Genomic DNA, 8,936 nt, shown 5'->3' on the forward strand with positions numbered 1-8,936 from the left:
TATCTACACGGCCATCTGTGTATAGATGGAAATATCAACACCGCCATCTGTACAAACATGGAAATATCTACATCGCTATCTCTATATACATGGAAATATCTGCACTGCCATCTGTAAAAACATGGAAATACCTATACAATCATCTGTATAAACATGGAAATATCTACAATGCCATCTGTATACACATGGAAATATCTACACAGCCATCTGTATAAACATGTAAATATCTACACTGCTATCTCTATAAGCATGGAAATATCTACACCGCCATCTCTATAAACATGAAAATATCGACACTGCCATCTCTATAAACATGGAACTAACTACTTCGCCATCTGTATAAACATGGAAACTTCTACACCGCCATCTGTGTGAATAAGGAAACATCTAGAATGCTATCTGTATAAAGATATAAATATCTGCACCGCGAGCTGTATAATCATGGAAATCTCTACATCACTATCTGTATAAACGTGGAAATACCAACACCGCTATCGGTACATCCATGGAAATATCTACAACGCCATCTATATAAACATGGAAATATCTACACCGCTATGTCTATAAACATGGAAATACCTACACAGCAAACTCTATAAACATGGAAATATCTACACCGCGATCTGTATAAACATGGAAATATCTACACCGCGATCTGTATAAACATGGAAATATCTTCACCGCGATCAGTATAAACATGGAAATATCAACAAAGCTATCTCTATAAACTTGGTAATATCTACACCGCCATCTATATAAACATGGAAATATCTACACCGCCATCTGTATAAACATGGAAATATCTACCATGCCATCTGTAGAAAGATGGAAGTATCTACACCACAATCTCTGTAAACGTGGAAATATCTACACCGATATCTGTAAAAATATGGAAATATCTACACCGCTATCTGTATAAACATGGAAATATCTACACCGTGATCTGTATTAACATGGAAATATCTACACCGCGATCTGTATAAACATGGAAATATCTAAACCGCTATCAGTAGAAACATGGAAATATCTACACAGCTATCTCTATAAACATGGAAATATCTACACCTCCATCTGTATAAACATGGAAATACCTACAAAGTCATCTGTATAAACATGGAAATACCTACAAAGTCATCTGTATAAACATGGAAATATCTACAGTGCCATCTCTATAAACATTGACAAATCTACACTGCCATCTGTAAAAACATGGAAATATCTACACAGTCATCTGAATAAACATGGAAATATCTACACCACCATCTGTATAAACATGGAAATACCTAAAATACCATCTGTATACACATGGAAACATCTACACAGACATCTGTATAAATATGGAAATATCTACATGGCCATCTGTATATACATGGAAATATCTACACCGCTATCTCTATAAACATGAAAATATCTACACTGCCATCTCCATAAAGATGGAAGTATCTACTCCGCCATGTGTATAAACACGGAAATATCTACACCACCATCTGTGTAAACATGGAAATATCTACACCGCTATCTGTATAAACATGGAAATATCTACACCGACATCTGCATGTCCATGGAAATATCTACGCCGCCATCTGTATAAACATGGAAATATCTACACCACCATCTGTGTAAACATGGAAATATCTACAGCGCTATCTGTATAAACATGGAAATATCTACACCGACATCTGCATGTCCATGGAAATATCTACGCCGCCATCTGTATAAACATGTAAATATCTACACGGCCATCTGTGTATAGATGGAAATATCATCACCGCCATCTGTACAAACATGGAAATATCTACACCGCTATCTCTATAAACATGGAAATATCTGCACTGCCATCTCTAAAAACATGGAAATACCTATTCAGTCATCTGTATAAACATGGAAATATCTACAATGCCATCTGTATACACATGGAAATATCTACACAGCCATCTGTATAAACATGTAAATATCTACACTGCTATCTCTATAAACATGGAAATATCTACACCGCCATCTCTATAAACATGAAAATATCTACACTGCCATCTCCATAAACATGGAACTAACTACTCCGCCATGTGTATAAACATGGAAACATCTACACCGCCATCTATGTGAATAAGGAAATATCTACAATGCCATCAGTATAAAGATATAAATATCTGCACCGCGAGCTGTATAAACATGGAAATCTCTACATCACTATCTGTATAAACGTGGAAATACCAACACCGCGATCGGTAAATCCATGGAAATATCTACAACGCCATCTATGTAAACATGGAAATATCTACACCGCTATATCTATAAACATGGAAATACCTACACAGCAAACTCTATAAACATGGAAATATCTACACCGCGATCTGTATAAACATGGAAATATCTACACAGCGATCTGTATAAACATGGAAATATTTTCACCGCGATCAGTATAAACATGGAAATATCTACAGCGCTATCTCTATAAACTTGGTAATATCTACAACGCCATCTATATAAACATGGAAATATCTACACCGCCATCTGTATAAACATGGAAATATCTACCATGCCATCTGTAGAAAGATGGAAATATCTACACCACAATCTCTGTAAACGTGGAAATATCTACACCGATATTTGTAAAAATATGGAAATATCTACACCGCTATCTGTATAAACATGGAAATATCTACACCACGATCTGTATTAACATGGAAATATCTACACCGCGATCTGTATAAACATGGAAATATCTACACCGCTATCTGTAGAAACATGGAAATATCTACACAGCTATCTCTATAAACATGGAAATATCTACACCGCCATCTGTATAAACATGGAAATACCTACAAAGTCAACTGTATAAACATGGAAATACCTACAAAGTCATCTGTATAAACATGGAAATATCTACAGTGCCATCTCTATAAACATTGACAAATCTACACTGCCATCTGTAAAAACGTGGAAATATCTACACAGTCATCTGAATAAACATGGAAATATCTACACCACCATCTGTATAAACATGGAAATACCTACAATACCATCTGTATACACATGGAAACATCTACACAGACATCTGTATAAATATGGAAATATCTACATGGCCATCTGTATATACATGGAAATATCTACACCGCTATCTCTATAAACATGAAAATATCTTCACTGCCATCTCCATAAAGATGGAAGTATCTACTCCGCCATGTGTATAAACACGGAAATATCTACACCACCATCTGTGTAAACATGGAAATATCTACACCGCTATCTGTATAAACATGGAAATATCTACACTGACATCTGCATGTCCATGGAAACATCTACGCCGCCATCTGTATAAACATGGAAATATCTACACGGCCATCTGTGTATAGATGGAAATATCAACACCGCCATCTGTACAAACATGGAAATATCTACACCGCTATCTCTATAAACATGGAAATATCTGCACTGCCATCTGTAAAAACATGGAAATACCTATTCAGTCATCTGTATAAACATGGAAATATCTACAATGCCATCTGTATACACATGGAAATATCTACACAGCCATCTGTATAAACATGTAAATATCTACACTGCTATCTCTATAAACATGGAAATATCTACACCGCCATCTCTAGAAACATGAAAATATCTACACTGCCATCTCCATAAACATGGAACTAACTACTCCGCCATGTGTATAAACATGGAAACATCTACACCGCCATCTGTGTGAATAAGGAAATATCTACAATGCCATCAGTATAAAGATATAAATATCTGCACCGCGAGCTGTATAAACATGGAAATATCTACATCGCTATCTGTATAAACGTGGAAATACCAACACCGCTATCGGTAAAAACATGGAAATATCTACAACGCCATCTATATAAACATGGAAATATCTACACCGCTATGTCTATTAACATGGAAATACCTACACCGCTATCTCTATGAACATGGAAATATCTACACCGCTATCTGTATAAACATGGAAATATCTACATCGCTATCTGTATAAACATGGAAATATCTACACCGTGATCTGTATAAACATGGAAGTATCTTCACCGCGATCTGTATAATGATGGAAATATCTACACTGCCATCTGAAGAAAGATGGAAATATCTACAACGCTATCTGTATAAATATGGAAATATCTACACCACCATCTCTATAAACATGAAAATATATACACTGCCATCTCCATAAAGATGGAAGTATCTACTCCGCCATGTGTATAAACACGTAAATATCTACACCACCATCTGTGTAAACATGGAAATATCTACACCGCTATCTGTATAAACATGGAAATATCTACACCGCCATCTTCATGTCCATGGAAATATATATGCCGCCATCTGTATAAACATGGAAATATCTACACGGCCATCTGTGTATAGATGGAAATATCAACACCGCCATCTGTACAAACATGGAAATATCTACATCGCTATCTCTATATACATGGAAATATCTGCACTGCCATCTGTAAAAACATGGAAATACCTATACAGTCATCTGTATAAACATGGAAATATCTACAATGCCATCTGTATACACATGGAAATATCTACACAGCCATCTGTATAAACATGTAAATATCTACACTGCTATCTCTATAAACATGGAAATATCTACACCGTCATCTCTATAAACATGAAAATATCTACACTGCCATCTCTATAAACATGGAACTAACTACTTCGCCATCTGTATAAACATGGAAACTTCTACACCGCCATCTGTGTGAATAAGGAAACATCTACAACGCTATCTGTATAAAGATATAAATATCTGCACCGCGAGCTGTATAAACATGGAAATGTCTACATCACTATCTGTATAAACGTGGAAATACCAACACCGCTATCGGTAAATCCATGGAAATATCTACAACGCCATCTATATAAACATGGAAATATCTACACCGCTATGTCTATAAACATGGAAATACCTACACAGCAAACTCTATAAACATGGAAATATCTACACCGCGATCTGTATAAACATGGAAATATCTACACCGCGATCTGTATAAACATGGAAATATCTTCACCGCGATCAGTATAAACATGGAAATATCTACACCGCGATCTGTATAAACATGGAAATATCTTAACCACGATCTGTATAAACATGGAAATATCTACACCGCTATCTGTATAAACATGGTAATATCTACACTTCCATCTATATAAACATGGAAATATCTACACCGCCATCTGTGTTAACATGGAAATATCTACAATGCCATCTGTAGAAAGATGGAAATATGTACACCGCAATCTGTGTAAACATGGAAATATCTATTCCGATATCTGTAAAAAGATGGAAATATCTACACCGCGATCTGTATTAACATGGAAATATCTACACCGTGATCTGTATAAACATGGAAATATCTACACCGCTATCTGTATAAACATGGTAATATCTACACAGCTATCTCTATAAATATGGAAATACCTACAAAGTCATCTGTATAAACATGGAAATACCTACAAAGTCATCTGTATAAACATGGAAGTATCTACAGTGCCATCTCTATAAGCATTGACAAATCTACACTCCCATCTGTAAAAACATGGAAATATCTACACAGTCATCTGAATAAACATGGAAATATCTACACCACCATCTGTATAAACATGGAAATACCTACAATACCATCTGTATACACATGGAAACATCTACACAGACATCTGTATAAATATGGAAATATCTACATGGCCATCTGTATATACATGGAAATATCTACACCGCTATATCTATAAACATGAAAATATCTACACTACCATCTCCATAAAGATGGAAGTATCTACTCCGCCATGTGTATAAACACGGAAATATCGACACCAACATCTGTGTAAACATGGAAATATCTACACCGCTATCTGTATAAACATGGAAATATCTACACCGACATCTGCATGTCCATGGAAATATCTACGCCGCCATCTGTATAAACATGGAAATATCTACACGGCCATCTGTGTATAGATGGAAATATCAACACCGCCATCTGTACAAACATGGAATTATCTACACCGCTATCTGTATAAACGTGGAAATATCTGCACTGCCATCTGTAAAAACATGGAAATACCTATTCAGTCATCTGTATAAACATGGAAATATCTACAATGACATCTGTATACACATGGAAATATCTACACAGCCATCTGTATAAACATGTAAATATCTACACTGCTATCTCTATAAACATGGAAATATCTACACCGCCATCTCTAGAAACATGAAAATATCTACACTGCCATCTCCATAAACATGGAACTAACTACTCCGCCATGTGTATAAACATGGAAACATCTACACCACCATCTGTGTAAATAAGGAAATATCTACAATGCCATCAGTATAAAGATATAAATATCTGCACCGCGAGCTGTATAAACATGGAAATATCTACATCGCTTTCTGTATAAACGTGGAAATACCAACACCGCTATCGGTAAAAACATGGAAATATCTACAACGCCATCTATATAAACATGGAAATATCTACACCGCTATGTCTATAAACATGGAAATACCTACACCGCTATCTCTATGAACATGGAAATATCTACACCGCTATCTGTATAAACATGGAAATATCTACATCGCTATCTGTATAAACATGGAAATATCTACACCGTGATCTGTATAAACATGGAAGTATCTTCACCGCGATCTGTATAATCATGGAAATATCTACACTGCCATCTGTAGAAACATCGAAATATCTACAACGCTATCTCTATAAATATGGAAATATCTACACCACCATCTCTATAAACATGAAAATATATACACTGCCATCTCCATAAAGATGGAAGTATCTACTCCGCCATGTGTATAAACACGTAAATATCTACAACACCATCTGTGTAAACATGGAAATATCTACACTGCCATCTGTATAAACATGGAAATATCTACCATGCCATCTGTAGAAAGATGGAAATATCTACACCACAATCTCTGTAAACGTGGAAATATCTACACCGATATCTGTAAAAATATGGAAATATCTACACCGCTATCTGTATAAACATGGAAATATCTACACCGTGATCTGTATTAACATGGAAATATCTACACCGCGATCTGTATAAACATGGAAATATCTACACCGCTATCAGTAGAAACATGGAAATATCTACACAGCTATCTCTATAAACATGGAAATATCTACACCGCCATCTGTATAAACACGGAAATACCTACAAAGTCATCTGTATAAACATGGAAATACCTACAAAGTCATCTGTATAAACATGGAAATATCTACAGTGCCATCTCTATAAACATTGACAAATCTACACTGCCATCTGTAAAAACATGGAAATATCTACACAGTCATCTGAATAAACATGGAAATATCTACACCACCATCTGTATAAACATGGAAATACCTACAATACCATCTGTATACACATGGAAACATCTACACAGACATCTGTATAAATATGGAAATATCTACATGGCCATCTGTATATACATGGAAATATCTACACCGCTATCTCTATAAACATGAAAATATCTACACTGCCATCTCCATAAAGATGGAAGTATCTACTCCGCCATGTGTATAAACACGGAAATATCTACACCACCATCTGTGTAAACATGGAAATATCTACACCGCTATCTGTATAAACATGGAAATATCTACACTGACATCTGCATGTCCATGGAAATATCTACGCCGCCATCTGTATAAACATGGAAATATCTACACGGCCATCTGTGTATAGATGGAAATATCAACACCGCCATCTGTACAAACATGGAAATATCTACACCGCTATCTCTATAAACATGGAAATATCTGCACTGCCATCTGTAAAAACATGGAAATACCTATTCAGTCATCTGTATAAACATGGAAATATCTACAATGCCATCTGTATACACATGGAAATATCTACACAGCCATCTGTATAAACATGTAAATATCTACACTGCTATCTGTATAAACATGGAAATATCTACACCGCCATCTCTAGAAACATGAAAATATCTACACTGCCATCTCCATAAACATGGAACTAACTACTCCGCCATGTGTATAAACATGGAAACATCTACACCGCCATCTGTGTGAATAAGGAAATATCCACAATGCCATCAGTATAAAGGTATAAATATCTGCACCGCGAGCTGTATAAACATGGAAATCTCTACATCACTATCTGTATAAACGTGGAAATACCAACACCGCTATCGGTAAATCCATGGAAATATCTACAACGCCATCTATATAAACATGGAAATATCTACACCGCTATATCTATAAACATGGAAATACCTACACAGCAAACTCTATAAACATGGAAATATCTACACCGCGATCTGTATAAACATGGAAAATCTACACCGCGATCTGTATAAACATGGAAATATTTTCACCGCGATCAGTATAAACATGGAAATATCTACACCGCTATCTCTATAAGCTTGGTAATATCTACACCACCATCTATATAAACATGGAAATATCTACACCGCCATCTGTATAAACATGGAAAGATCTACCATGCCATCTGTAGAAAGATGGAAATATCTACACCACAATCTCTGTAAACGTGGAAATATCTACACCGATATTTGTAAAAATATGGAAATATCTACACCGCTATCTGTATAAACATGGAAATATCTACACCACGATCTGTATTAACATGGGAATATCTACACCGCGATCTGTATAAACATGGAAATATCTACACCGCTATCTGTAGAAACATGGAAATATCTACACAGCTATCTCTATAAACATGGAAATATCTACACCGCCATCTGTATAAACATGGAAATACCTACAAAGTCAACTGTATAAACATGGAAATAACTACAAAGTCATCTGTATAAACATGGAAATATCTACAGTGCCATCTCTATAAACATTGACAAATCTACACTGCCATCTGTAAAAACATGGAAATATCTACAC

Source organism: Pan paniscus, chromosome 5, assembly GCF_029289425.2.
Source record: "Pan paniscus chromosome 5, NHGRI_mPanPan1-v2.0_pri, whole genome shotgun sequence".
Classification (NCBI taxonomy): Eukaryota; Metazoa; Chordata; class Mammalia; order Primates; family Hominidae; genus Pan; species Pan paniscus.